The sequence below is a fragment of the Dasypus novemcinctus genome, chromosome 1 (genome assembly GCF_030445035.2).
Source record: "Dasypus novemcinctus isolate mDasNov1 chromosome 1, mDasNov1.1.hap2, whole genome shotgun sequence".
Classification (NCBI taxonomy): Eukaryota; Metazoa; Chordata; class Mammalia; order Cingulata; family Dasypodidae; genus Dasypus; species Dasypus novemcinctus.
Window position 1 is genome coordinate 122,998,856 of NC_080673.1, and position 14,360 is coordinate 123,013,215.

At 41.3% G+C, this 14,360-nt stretch overlaps 1 protein-coding gene across 6 annotated transcripts in view; it reads left to right on the forward strand.

Moving 5' to 3' along the window:
• Nucleotides 1-14,360, forward strand: part of RASGEF1B (RasGEF domain family member 1B) — a 595,268-nt gene that overhangs the window by 553,222 nt on the left and 27,686 nt on the right. The window contains exon 1 of one of the 6 annotated variants that reach the window (XM_071215855.1): nt 4,123-4,286. The exons of 4 other annotated variants lie outside the window; for them this stretch is intronic. The gene's annotated coding sequence lies outside the window, so the exon portion shown is untranslated. Of the gene's footprint in view, nt 1-4,122; nt 4,287-4,352; nt 5,005-14,360 lie in introns of those variants that run through there. One more of the 6 variants, XM_004470826.5, reaches the window with a different exon arrangement.

Sequence of the window (14,360 nt, forward strand, 5' to 3'; positions counted from 1 at the left end):
GCTTACCTATTCAAATTATACTAAAGTAAACAAATAATTGCATTTGTGTTCTAGCAAAGCTGTGACTAGTTCAGAAATACTACAAGACCAATTAAACAGCTACAAAAGCATAGTAACACACCCTGGTCAGGAACTGTTCAATGATTTTCTCAAAACCATCTCTCATCATTCTTCATGGTTTTGCTTCATTCAATTCTCATAATCTTTTGTTAACATACAAGAGAGGTGGTGTATATCATGTTTATCAAAAGTGTGTTTGTCTTCCTTGGGTTTGAAAGTGAGAAGGCCAAGGCTGTGATCAAGATTGACTGGTGATACATAATGTGACCTATGACTTAGTTTTTTCCCCATTTATAAACTGGAACTCAGATTCTGTGTCCTTGGACTGTTCATCTCTATATTTCAGAGTGACATTGAGAAAATAAATAAAAGAGAAAATGTGAAAGTGTTTTTGAGAATCACTTAACCATTTCCGAAGGGTCTTTAAGATTCAGAGAGAAGGAATTCAATGCTGAAAAAGGTTGCCCATTTCACTTTGGAAAGTTTTAATGGTTTTCTTGCATTGAAGCTGTAATATGTTCCCATGTGCCTTTCCCTCTTTGTCCTATCTTCAGTGCTCTGATCCTCATTCCTCATTCACATGAAAATTCTTGAAATATTTGAGGACAACTGCTTTAAATCTCAGCTTTCTGAGGTTTTTATTTAAAATTCAAGTGTTTTCAAGAAGTCATAAATCACAAATCATGACATTAAACTGTTTTCTACGAGACAATAAGCAATACTTCGCAATGAAGCAGCAAGCCTCAAGTTTAGTTCAAATATACATATTCAGTTTTTACTAGCAATACCTTGAACACATAAAATTAAATTGATTTGGCTCAATGGATAAGCATCCACCTACCACATGGGAGGTCCAAGGATCAAACCCAGGGCCTCCTGACCTGTGTGGTGAAGCTGGCCCACGCGAAGTGCTGATGTGTGCAAGGAGTGCCATACCATACAGGGGTGTCCCCGCGTAGGGGAGCCCCATGCGCAAGGAGTGCGCCCTGTAAGGAGAGCTGCCCAGCGTGAAAGAAAGTGCAGCCTGCCCAGGAATGGGGCCCCGCACACATGGAGAGCTGACTCAGCAAAATGACACAAAAAAAGAGAGACACAGATTCCCAGTGCCGCCGACAAGAATACAAGTGGACACAGAAGAACACACAGCAAATGGACAGAGAGAAGAGAGAGCAGACAACCTGGGGGGAATAAATAAATAAATAAATAAATAAATAAATAAATCTTTTTTAAAAAAATAAATTGATGGAGAAATTTTTTTCCAAACATTTCACAAATTTTAACAGTAAGTAAATTCATTTTACAAAATAAGAAGATGGGAACATTGGAATCAGAGGGATATGAGTTTAATTCATGGCTTCTCTATCTGTGTGGCCTTGACAAATGACAGTGTTTACCTTCCTAAGCCTCATTCTTTCATCTCAGAAATGGAGATAATAGTATCTATGTTTCAGGGCTTTGCTGAGGATAATGTAAGTAAAGGACTTAACATAAATATGGTGAAAAACTCTCCAGTGGATAAAAAGAATGCACAACTTCAACAGATGTCAACACGGGCAGATGATCAGAAGTGTAAGTTGGAGAAAAAGCAGTGAGAAACAGAACAAGATGAATTGTGCAATAACATTTAGGTAAATATTCTCACATTGTACACACACAAAACAATACCATCATTGTTCATGGAAGGGTGGATTGAAAGACTAACACCACATACAGTGTGTGAGTATAAGTGCCTTTGGGTTGGTGAAAACTAGGATTTTACACAAGACGTGGAAAGGATTAAAACAAAAGAAAGAGGGTTGGATATAGATCAGTCATGGTGATTGTTCTAATTTTGTGCACCTGAGGTCCAGAAGGAAAGAGAAAAATAATCCTTAGCACAGAGTCTGGCATGGAGCAGAGTCTCAAAACAGGTGGCTATTATTACTTGGGTGAGGTACTACTTAACATGGCTTTATTTGCATCAATTTAAATGCCACCACTGAGCTTACCAATGTACACAGGGTTAGAAGTTGAGCCAGTGGAGTCAAAAGACCAGGAAGAAACTATGAAAAGTAGACAAGAGAAAGGACATTCTTTCATGATAGTAATGGGGACATAATAACAGCTATTATTTATTGCTTACTATGTGCTAGGCATTCATTCACTCACTCATTCATTCATTCATTCATTTAAACCCTTTTTATGTATTATCTCTTTTAATCTTCACAACATCCTCTGAAGAAGTTACTTCCATTAACAATGATTGCTATTTTCCACACGTGTAAACTTGGCTCAGGATCCTTTAGTTCCTTCTCTAAGGTTTGGTAGCTGGCTAAATGACAGATGCAGGATGAAGGTTCAGGCCACCTGGCTCCAGAGCTGTCCCCTCTTGTATTACTTCTCATGTAGGAAGTTAGGAGTGTCCCTGAGAGAGCCATCAGAAAGGGGGAGGAGGAGTGTGGTTTGGAAAAGCATTGAATCAATATTATGATTTTATTCATTTTCTATTTTGAAAAACTAAAATAGACATCTTTTGTTTTGGAAGTAAAACAAAACAAAACAAAAAAACACCTCAGAAAGTAAATCTGGGCAAAATCTTCCAGGCTGGTGAGCATATCCAGAAGTTACAAAGGATATGCCAGATATTCCCATTAGGAAATCCCGATTTGGTCCAGGCCTTTTATTTTATTGCAACAGGAACCTCAAGAGTTTGTTACTTGCCCAGAGTTCTACAGCTTGTTACTGAACCAGGATGGAAAACTGAGCCTAGTAAAACCACCCATCACCACAACCACAATAGTTGGGCTGGGCTGCCCAAACCTCTTGCTTTACTCTGAAGGGCTGGCTCCTGTCGGGCTCTCCTGCCCCTGGATCCCTTGGATTCAACTGCAGGGAAGCTCTCTTATGTCAAAGGCTCAGAAGTGAATTGCTGAGTCGGAAAAGACCCATTTATGTAAGGAAAGAGGGGAGTATGATAAAGAGGAAGAGAAGTGAGAGGAGGAACAAATGAAAGAAATGAAGGGAAGAATCAGCCAAGAAAAAGCTCAAGATGACATCTAGGAAGGAGGGAAGCGACCATGTGGCAAGGACTAAAAGGGTTCCTCCATCTCACTAATTCTAATTATAGCCCTATAGGACAGGTATGAATAGTGCAGTTTTACATATGGAAAGAATGAAGCTCAGAAAAACTACTTTACTCAGGATCACAGAGCTGCCAAAAGAGTTTCCTCATCATGTCAGCTTTTCTTTTTTCATGGGTCTTCTTCTCCCCTTTTTTGTTCCCATCATTTCTTCCCTCCAGCCTCCTTTATTTCTACAAGATGGAGTATTGCGGTTTTTACCTTTATTCTAAAATAGTTATCAAATATCCGTTGAGTATGTGGTTACCACGACAACACAGCCTTTACCGAGGGCTAGACTCCCTGCTTCGCCTCCAGAATCAAATTTCACAGCACAAGTACTCTTCCTTTGTGGACCTCACCACAGCCGGCCATGATTTTAATTGTTTGTGCACTTATTTGCTTAACGCCTGGCCCCCCCACTAGCTTCATAATGGCAGGGACCAGCCTGCTTTCGCCATCAATGCGTCCCCGGCACCTACCACAAACGCCTGGCCGCGAGGCGCTCTATGTTTCCTGAACAAATGTTCGGTGGTTCCTCTCAGGCCCCTTCTGAAAGTTACCTGGACAGTAACCTTTAGCTCATAATGATGTTAACAGATACTGCATAACGAGTCGGGCCGGTATTTACAGGTAGTACACAGGTAAATGAATACAGACACGCACACGCGCGACTGCACAAACAGCCGCGGGCAGGTGCACTCAGGAAGAAAGACGCGCCGATGAGGCGAGCCAAACCAGCGTGGGTAAACAGCGCGGCGCGGGCTCCGCGCGCCCCCAGAGTGGGAGGGGACGGAGGCGACTGCGCTGCGGGAGCCCCGGGCCGCCCGGGACCCGAGGCCGGGTCCCAGGGCTGCGGGGGCGGCGGCGGGGTGGGCGGGGAGCGGCGCCCGGGACTGGTCGGCAGCTGCGGGCGCGGGGCGGGGCTGGCGGCGGGAGGCGGGCGCTCGGAGCCGAGGGGTGTGCGCCGCGGCTGGTGCCGTAGTTTCAGTATAAACAAGGAACCCGAGTGGTTGGAGGAATTCTTTTTAATCCGACTTCCCGCGCGTTCTCGCTCGCTGTCCTTTGGTCGCATTAGTGGGCGCGCGGCAAACGTCCGGAGGCTGAGGACTTGGGGTTCCCTCGCGGGTAGGTTGTTCCCTGGCTGGGCTGTTCTCCGGGAGAGGCCCGGGTCCCACCGCGGGAGCTCGGTCTGGGTTGCGCGCTGCGTCCTCCCTGGCGGCGGGATTCCGCGCCCCTGGGGGCCAGAGCCCCGGCGGGAGCGAGCCTGCCGGGTTCTCAAACTGCTGCCTCCCGGCAGGCAGGTGTGCCCCGGAGAGGCGGAGGGCTCTCGCCTGCAGAGCGTCGCGCTGAAGCTCAGGACCCGGGGAGCCCCCTGCCCGGCCGCCGCCGGCCCCTAGGGCCACCCCGGGGTCGGTCCCGGTCCCAACAGGTGCGAGGTCGAGCTGCTCGGACCCGGGCGGGGAAAGGCTTGGATTTTGCTTTGCTTCTCTCTCGCGGCTGCCGCAGGTAGTCCTGTTTGGCGATCCCGGTGCAGCTTTTGAGGATTCGTCTGAGTTCTGGTCGCATTCATCTCTTTTTCATTCCCGTTTTCCTTCCTGTACGCAGCTCGGTTGTTTTCTTCTTCTTGGCTAGGTTTCGCGTGTGGGTTTGAATGTGAGGGGCTCCAGGTGCTTATTTTTGGTGCCGGTGCCATGTACTGTGGTTGGACTCTTTGGAAAGGCCAAGGGATCAAAAGTCATAGACTCGCCCTTAAAGAGGTGGTGTTCATTCATCCCTCCCGGTCGCTGGCGAACTTGGGAGACACCGAGTCGCCCTGCTCTTGGCAGGTTTTACTCTTGCTCAGGTGAGTCGCTTCAGGTCAGCTGTCCGGGCGAGAATAACGAGCTGGGGTACCAGGAAGCCTCGAGAGTGTGAGGAAGGCTCCTCTACTAGAGAAACCGTGGGAACAGATCCCATGCTGTGTGAGGGAGAAAAGGGGGTGGGGGTAGGCAGGTGTGTGGGCGGTGGTGTGTGTGTGTGTTTCTGTGTACCACTTAATATTGTTTCCCACTTTACCCCAATCAAACCCGGGCATTTCCCGCGAAAGCAACGGCAGCTCAGAAGCCTCTGTCAGTGCAGAGAATGGCACAAGTGCTGTAAATGGCAGGAGGAGATGTTCGGGGCGTGGGTGGCTGGGTGGGGGGACTTGCTCTCCTGAACATAGACGTGCAGATGTGCAGATGAACTCGGCGGGTACAGTATGTATAGATGAATATGCACACAAGGTTTGTGTGTGTGTTTGGGTCCTACGCGTCTGTCTCCAAGGAGCTCTTCGTCAGCAACACCACGTGATGGTCAGGAACTGCTGGTGTGCGTGGATCTATATTTAGCCCTACATGACCCACGAGTCTCTGCTGCTTGAGGAAAGGTCCCTGAACTGGGTGCACAAAGGGGAAGAATCCAGGGATCGGGATTTTGCACTCTTGGTGAGGTCTGGTACAGTCAGATTCAGGTGGGGTGAATAATTTTTCTTTCCTTTTGAAAATAGTAGTTAGATCTTGGCATGTGATGGTTGTGCCTTTATTTAAAATATAGTTGGACCATGGTGATAACTCTATGCTAAAAGACAAAGTTTACAATGAACCAAAATATATGCCTGACTGGAGAACTGGGAGAAAAATTACTGGTCCAGTGAGGTTTAGGTAAATGTGACGTTGCTTTCCAAAAAATAAAAAAAACTTTCTCTGAGATTTTCATTACAGACAAAAAAAAAAGGCAACTCTTTCGACCCTCTAATTAATGAGTATTTTGTTTTTTGAGGGGGTGTGCTGGTTGAGCCAATGAAGACCAAGGGCATTCTTGACAGAAATCAGAGTTTGCAGACAGTGCTATATTTTGTTTGTTTTTTTTTCACAAATTCTCTAGCAAAGATGAGAACAGCCACTGATTAGCAAGTTTCTTGTTGGCATTCTTCCACTGCGCATCAGTCAATCCTTTGTTTTCTTAGAGGTGGCAACATTTCTGGCTACTAAGCATACTGGCCTTGTACTTTCCAGTTGTCTAATGGAGTGTTAAATTCTTAGAATTCATTTCTCCCATGGTGTCTTTTCAGTCTTGTTCCATTTTATATGCTTCACTAGGCATTTTATCTGATACTGCCACACCTGATACCTGGGGATCTTTTGGAATAGAGAATTACCCAGAAGCATTTACATTCATTGTCTTTTATTTCTAGCTTACCATCTAAACACAATGTATTCTTCAGTATATATTACTAAATATTTCTAAATCTTCATTATGTATCATAACTAATGATACATATTTATTATATTAGTACTAAAATTTCACTATTTTGTGCAGGTTGATTTTTATTAATATCTAGTTTTCCTAGGCCCTTGAACTAAGTGCTTAAGATTTCAGTTCAGAAAAGGAGTGATTGATTTGATGGTTGCATCTGTTTGCTTTCTTACCATTTAAAATTAACTGTTAGCAAATAAGAGTACAATAGCCCAAATAAAACCAACTGAATAAGGCATATCTAGGAAGGGAAGAGATGGGAAGAAATTTGAAAGGGAGAAACTGGGGAAGTGGTGCTAGCTAAGGTAGATATTATGGTACAGGAAGCTACAGGATCAACTTTAACAATCTGGAAAGGCCTCCTGGAATTGGATTTTGAAGGAGCATTTGGATGGGCATCCCCTTACAATGGAGAAGGGGGCAAAGGAGGGTATTTTTTCTTCCTTGCTTGGGAGAAGAATCAGAAGTCACTGATGCTGGGATTGAGAATCTTAATTCTGATGCCACAAATAGTGGAAAAGCCTTTATTACATTTGGTGAGGTTTTAGAGAGGTAAGTTGTACTGCTGAAAATGCTGCTTAACTAAAATTTATGGGATTTTTGTTGTTGTGGTTGAATTCATGTGTTGATTCCCTACCCTGTTCACTTTCCCAGAACTATAGTCATCCTTTTTTGCCCTTCTAATTAAATCTACAAAAGTTAGATCTTAATTATCCTAAAATCACAGATCACAGATGTTGTAGCCTTGTGCTGAAGGCAGAGTTCTGCCCTGAGACATTCTGGCTGAACTAGAGCCCTAAGAAGTCACTGCTATTCCCTCCTCTGTACCTGCAGTGTCTGTAAAATGGACACAGGGACTGACCGATGCAATTTATGAGTCTCTTGGCTCTGTGATAACTGATTTATTTTGCTGTAGCATATCACTGCATGCATCTGGTGCTGTGCCCTTTTAGAAGTTGGGGAGTGGTGAAGTGACCTGCAATTAGATGTTCATCTGCTTCCTGGGTACATGGAAGTGAAGACAGGAGGGTGATGTTTCTTTTTATTGATGAAATGTTGGTAGCAATTTAATGAACTTGCTTTTGCTTTTGGTCTTCTCCTAAAGTGTGAGAATTAAAAAATAATTATCAAGATGATTGAATCCGAATTTCTTTTTGGCCTATTAAGTTAGTGTTACTATCTAAGTTTTTAATTTCTCTTCTGACCAGTCACTTTTTTCAAAGTTCTAAATATTAATATTTCATCTCAAGGTATATCTATATCTAGAAATCATTCAGTTGGTCCAAATTTTATTCTACTTTATGAAAATTATTTACCACAAAGAAAGTACAAATTAGCCTTATAAGAAAGGAAAACATTTTATATACTAACAGTCTTTCTATTTATCTAAAAGAGAAGCAAGACAGGGATGGGCGTAAGGGTAGGCTTTAAAGAACTTATAGCCAAAAAATAAAATTATCCTAGTAAATATATTCCATACTATAATGTGAAGAGAAAGTTCTACTCTATTAGTAAATGTCTTCACAAAATATTAGATCTTTTTCCTGCTGGGATGAACTGGGTTTAGAAAAATAAAACAAAACCTTTTGGTAAGTGACTGTTCCCCATATAATATTCTATAATTTAGCTTGAGATCCATCATATATAAGCACTGATTTGACTACTTATATCTGTGTTGTAGAAAATGGTAGCCACTGGCCACATGGGGCTATTTAAGTTTAAATTTGACTTTATTAAGCAAAATAAAAAATTTAGTTTTCAGTGCACTAGCCACATTTTAAGTGAGCAGTAATCACATACGACTAGTGGGTACTACATTGGGCAGTGCTGAAGAGGAACATTTCCAGTATCCCAGTAAGCTCTGTTGGGCAGTGCTAACTTAGATAATCATGATTTTGATTATCCAGAAGATCAGTTTTATCCTGTGAGAAAGCGAGGTAATTAATTCTCATTATAGATGAGTACTGAAATCTAAGGAAATAAGACTGACTTTATGAGTTTAGTCTTTGCCTGTAAATCATGAGCTAGGCCACCTTTCTGAGTTCAGTCATATGCCAAGGTTATAAACACCAGTTTCTCAATATTTTTTTCCAGAACTCCAGTTGCCCTCTTTTGCTTTTTTTTTTTACACTTTTTAAATTAAAGTTAATAGGTCACAAAGAATGCTACATTAAAAAACATAAACAAAAAACATAAGAAGTTCCCATATAACCCACTTCCCACCCCCACCCCATCATTTTGTAAATTGTATTTTTTTGAAGATATATACATCACACAAAAATGTTACATTAAAAAACGTAAGAGGTTCCTGTATTTCCCTCCCCACCACCACACTCCTCCCACTCCAACAACCTCCCCCATCATTGTGGCACACTCATCACACTCCGTGAACTCATTTTAGAGCACTGCTGCACCACAAGGATAATAGTTTGCCCTGTAGTTCACACTCTCCCCCAGTACATTCAGCGGGTTATGGCAGGATATACAAAGCCCAGCATCTGACCCTGCAATATCACTCAGGACAACCCACAGTCCTAAAAATGCCCTCATTACTGCTGGAAAGCACTAACATTTTGAAAGACAAGGATTGAGGAGCCACCTACTGTTAAACTCAGGAACTGCATGGAAGTTGTAGATGATAAAAATGTTTAATGCATAAAGGATGTCAATATATTCTGTGTTCAGTTTCCACACAGTAAAGATTTATCTCACAGACGTTTTAAATGATTCTCCAGGACTATGTAGAGTTGTCATGTACCAAAATCCCTTTGTGTCCTAAAAGTACTGCTAACAAAATTCCCCCAAGACAAAAGATGAAAATTCTAGCTTTGTTTTCCTTCTAGGGAAACCAAAGATAGTAACTATTTGAGTCAGAATCCCCTTCCATAAAATAGAAATTAGTAAAGAATTTTTAAAGTGGCATCTTGGACCAATCAAAGCAAAACGAAAATTCGTTTTTTGTATGGAAGCCTGTAATTTACATCAGGGAATATTATCACTATTTCTTTCTTGCCATGGAGGAAAAAAAAGATCATCCATTCTCAAAAAATACTCTGACTTTTTTCCTTGACAATGAAGTAGAGTAAGCATTTGGAACTCAGCTCCAAAGAATGTACTTATCTTCAAGTTACTCACTTTCTGTTCATTGCCGAAGAATTGAGTTGATTCTGAGTTGTCTCTCTATTGTTTGCAATCTCAACACAATAGTCTTTCTTCAAGGGGATTTAGCAGAGGTGTAGCATTTCTACAGTTTCCAGAGATGCTGTTAGAAATCTTTGCTTTTAGGAGTTCCCCTGGCTGAGGAAAGAAATATAAGCAAGTGATCTTCTAGACATTTCCGGACACAAAATAAGTCATGTTTTAGTTAGTGTTAGAAACTTGACTTTTACCTTTCCTGAATCAAATCCGTATACTCTATGATCATGCATTCACTCCTTGTAGTCTAAGACCTAACAGTGCCAAAAGGAAACTCCTGATGCAGATCTCTGGAAACATATTGAATAAAGAAACAATGTTTCTTGGAATATGCATCCCATGAAAGTACAAAGTTCTTTTGGACTCTAGATGAGAATTAGGGACTGGTATTTCCAGGATATATAATCAAACCTCTCCCCACTAAACAAATATGCTTTCAAAGTTCAACTGTGATATGGAGGCCTACATCTACTTTTTTAAAAAATTGGGTTATGTGCCTGGCATTTGAATGGAGCTAAAATAAAGTCATCACAACATAAAGGCATTGGATTTATTAAATATTTCACTGAAGCACTTTGATGAAATAGAGATTGGGGGGGGAAAAACACAGACTTCTTCCCTGATTCCTACCTTTTCTATCCCATTATTTTGTGTGTAAAGGAAGTGCTGACTTGACATTCTGGTAGAGATTTACAAAGTGCCTATACCAGATGTTGAGGGATGGCTTTTAATTTAGTTCCCACACCCATCTTTTCCTCAGCCTCTTTTCCAATTTGAATTGTCACCTGAAACCACCTTATCCTGGTGCACCTGCTTCATCATAAATAACATTGTGCAAAAGCAGTCGCTAATTCAAACACAGTCTGCTGTTTAGAAAAAGGCAGCTTTTCATCTGCTGCTTTAGTTGGTTTGAAACCATTAGACATGCCTTTCAAATCCATTCACCCCTTAAATCACCCAGAGCTTGCTTCCTTGCTGCTGGATCAATGACAGGCTGAACTTTTTCAGGGTCCTTAGAAGAACATGATATATCTTTGTGTCCGAATTAGTTGCCTCGTAAGATAACTTGTCTGTCAACCATCTTTTCAGCTACCAAATTAATTTTAAGAAAGAGCATTTATCTTGTATACCTGGGTTGGGTATATCTTTACTTCCTGTTGGGTGGTTTTCCAGAAAAACCTGTAATTTATATGCTAATTACATATAGCCTGGCTCATTTAAAAAAAAATCTGGTTTCCATTTTCTCTCTGTATCTCCTCCTCAGGCCAGAGTGCCCATGAAAAGTTGCGCTGTTTCCATTTAGGGGGAAGTGCCTATTTTAGTATCTCTATCCCAAATAGAACAGTTATTCTTTTATTCTCTTCAACTCTGTTTGATTTGTGGTGCCTGAAAATATAAGTATTCTTTGACTTCTAAGGAACCAGCCTTGTAGACCAAGTTTCCCTTCAGCACCACCCCATTCTCCTTTGAAGTGTGTATAGTAGAGACCTGAGATCTAGATTCTATAGTCTGGCATAAGGGTTTATTAATCTGGGGTCTAAGCAGAATTCTTGATATGTTTTTCTCAGGGTGGGGTGTGGGGTTTATGTTCTCCCTGATAAATTAAGAGCCGGTGGCACCAAGGAATCTTTTCTGAGTTGCAAGGAACTGGCTTACAAATGAAAGTTTGTAAGGTGAGAATTGCTTGTGAGGAGATTAACCTGCCTCTTCATTGGTGGTGATTTAAATAAATTAGCTGCTTTTTCAGGTGTCTCATACAAATCTCTCATCTTCCAAAGAAAGTAACCACATTGAAGTCTGACTTAAGAATAAACTAATGACAGTATCTAACTTTCTGCTGTCACACATTCTAATTTAGGAGAAGAATCAGTGTTTCCTGAACAAGATTTTTGGACAGCAGGTCCTCATAGATAGGTATATTGAGCTGTGCAAAATGTGTGCTATGGAAGGATGGCAGACAGTGGAGAAGCTGGTTTGAGAGGATTTTGAAAAGCCTAGAAAGTAGTAAATTGAGCTTACAGGACCCCTGAGACAGAAAACATTAATTGTGGGAACAGAAAAAAGGTTTGCTGCATATGAGGAGGCATCAGGACTACATAGAGATTAAAAAAAACAAAAAACAAAAAAAGGAAGCTGTGCGTTAGAGGAGTATCAGGCTTAACCATTCTTCCCTAGGGAAATTGTTAGTAAATGATTTCTAGAGTTAATAGTGTTAATAGGGTTAGATAATTCTCTGGATTCTCATGTCCAGTACTTGGATATTGAATTTGTTTTTTGTTTAAACAATAACCAAACCATTATTTAATCTTCTGAACCTTCACCTCTTGATTCCAGAACTGAAGCAGTTAGAACCAAAGAACTAGACCTCAAATCTTAGTAATACTGAACAGCTTTGAGTGATCTAGATAATGAGAGGATAGATACTTGAGAGTAAACAAGCTGCTATGTTTATCTCCTTAGACATTTAAAAATAGGCTTCATAAGCAGTACATTCTGTATCATTCATATCTTTCCCCTTGTTTATCAGGTGCATCTATTACATAAGGCAGTTGATCCTCCTGAGAATGTGTTAGCCTGATGACTTGAGAGAGATGGTCCAGAAATGGATGATGAATAATATCTGCTATCTTTCTTTTGGTCATTTGTCTCATTAAAACTTCCACTGAAAATCTGTAAAGTACATATAAGCAAATATTAAGTATTTCATTGAATCTAAATCTAAGATGCCATCAATTGTAAGATGCTCCATTATTTCATATACTGCTAAAATAAAGACTGCCACTTAATTAATGACATGTTTTCTTATCACATCGGTTGTTTAAATGCATCATCCCAGTTTTCAAAGTATAAAAAAGGTGCATATTAGAATCACTGAAGTCTCTATGCCTAGAGGAGATGATACTTTGATAGCAACGCTCAGTAGCTTAAATGTTGTTGACAGTATTGCTTTTTAGTAAGAGTAATTAATGCTGCTAATAAGTCTTTGGAGCACGGATTTATGCAGAAAATGCAAAACATAAATAATTTAATAACTTACAATTTAGGACAGACTGAGAGGCCTTGAATTTTATTGTTAAACAGAAGTTCCAGGAAGATCATTTGCAGCATAACATAATGTAGCGTATTAAATTTTGTACCTGGAATCTGAAGACCTAAGTTTGAGACCCTGCCCTGTCTGCCCTTTATTAGACCTGTAACTGCAAGCAAGTTACAAGAGCGTTTCTGAACCTCATCTTCTTATGCAGTCCAAAATGGATGAGGCTCTCTCCCAGAGTGGTTGTAGAATTCAGAAAGGCATTTGTAGGCAGTTAACACATTACATAAATGGGAGCTGCTGAAATTCTCAGAACCTTCCATACTGTGGAGCTGGGATTTCTCAGGAGAGGGCCCTTGAAGGGGAATTGCAGTAAAGGACTGTGGAATGCAGCACATGGGGTCTCGTGGAAGAAGAGCTGCTTAGCAAAGACAGAAAAACTTTGCCATACCATTTTCTTATCACTGATTTTTAAATTTAATAATCTACACCCCCAATTAGCCTCAGTTTGCATTCCCTTGCTACTTGCGATATTTTCTTCTGGTGCATGGTAGAAGGGCATTCTCTAAGTGTTGATATTTTGTACCTCTCGGTGGAATCCTGTGAGCGACACATTTCCAAAAAACAGTACAAAAGTCTTTTGCCATTGCTCTAATAATAATGATCTAAGAAGAACTTTACTATAAAAGAAAATGGGTAGTTTTGATATAATTAGAATTTTGGAAGGGGTGAGTAAAATTGGAAATAATCGTCCAGATGAGAAACATACTGAAGTTGGGGGTGAGGAGAATCAGTGAGGCTTTCACAACTGTTAAGCACCAGCGCTAGGACTTTATCAAGTCCTTGTCCACTTCACGGTAATAAATTAAAAAGTACAAATACTTGCCTTCGGGTGCTGATTCATTGAAAGGTAATCCTGGGTGAACTGTGTCCCTTTTGTGGGTTAGTACTTCCTGTTAAAAAGCTCTAGATACAAGGAGTGCAGATTGAGTTTGAGGGCATTTTCTCAAGGCAAGAGCAGACCTTTCTTTACTCCCCACCAAGGACAACCCATTTGTGAATATTGCACTTGAATTATATTCGTAGAGAACTAGCAATTTGAAGAGGAAAGAAATGTACTTTGCCCTTTGCCTTATAAATGTTTAGCATGAAGTTATTTTACCGTGGTTCCTACGTGTGACTTCTCACCTGCTAAGGGGGTGGTGCATGTCATTTGTCTTAATGTTTAGAGTCCATCATGCTTGGATGTTTTGCTGTTAGAACAGTGTCCTCCCAAAGCCAGGGGAAGGGCAGCGAGGACTGGTGGTAACAAATATCCTTGCCTAGAGTGATTCTCAGTAATGGCTTTCTTCTCATTGGTGGCAAAAAAATATATATTTTTTTGGTCCTTCTTAATACTCTGTCAGCACTGGTTTGTGGATGGGATAGTACAAAAAGCAGAAGCTTTTTTCCTCCTTACTTGTGGATTTGCCCCACTGCTCCTTTCACCTGCTGGCTCTGCCTTGTATTGGATGTTGTCTTTCCTCCCACTCCACCCTGGTGGCCTCCCGCTGAGGCACGTGCACCTTTGTTCTGAGACCCGCCCCCCCCACTCCGTTTGCTGGGACTGGAACAGATGCTTGTGGAGTGCCGGACATGACTAAGACTGAACTCCACACACACACACACACGCACACACACACACTCACACACAC